Source organism: Odontomachus brunneus, unplaced genomic scaffold (genome assembly GCF_010583005.1).
Source record: "Odontomachus brunneus isolate Ranch 3 - 2012 unplaced genomic scaffold, Obru_v1 Obru_scaffold_312, whole genome shotgun sequence".
In the NCBI taxonomy this organism is placed as follows: Eukaryota; Metazoa; Arthropoda; class Insecta; order Hymenoptera; family Formicidae; genus Odontomachus; species Odontomachus brunneus.
This window is the reverse complement of record NW_022639762.1, coordinates 100,332-100,736: the sequence shown is the minus strand read 5'-3', so window position 1 is coordinate 100,736 and position 405 is coordinate 100,332. Positions and strand designations below refer to the sequence as shown.

Below are 405 nucleotides of genomic sequence, written 5' to 3'. Positions count from 1 at the left end.
TATTGGGAGTACAAATTAGTCTCCGCCGTTTGACAAAAGATGGCCCCACCAGTAAGTTATGGTTGAAATTGTCAGATGTAAAACGTCATATCGTAACGTTGGACATCTGGCAACACCATAACCTTGAAATATTAGCGATTTTGTATCAGCATCACATAATTTTTTTTGTGCGAAAATGTCTAGTTTTGAGCTGAATAAGCGTCATTTGCGGGAACTTTTGATTTACTTCTTTAATTTGAAGAAATCTGCAGCTGAGGCGCATCGATTGCTTGTAGAAGCATATGGTGAGGCTGCTTTAAGTAAGAGCAGTTGTCGTGAGTAGTTTCAAAAGTTTAAGAACGGTGAATTTGACGTCGAAGACAAAGAACGTAGCGGAAGGCCGAAAGTGTACGAAGATGCGGAATT

General features: G+C 39.8%; 1 protein-coding gene across 1 annotated transcript in view; it reads right to left on the bottom strand.

The window, feature by feature from the left end:
- The window catches only part of LOC116853389 (mitogen-activated protein kinase 1), a 97,935-nt gene that overhangs the window by 87,666 nt on the left and 9,864 nt on the right, over window positions 1-405 (bottom strand). The window lies entirely within an intron of this gene.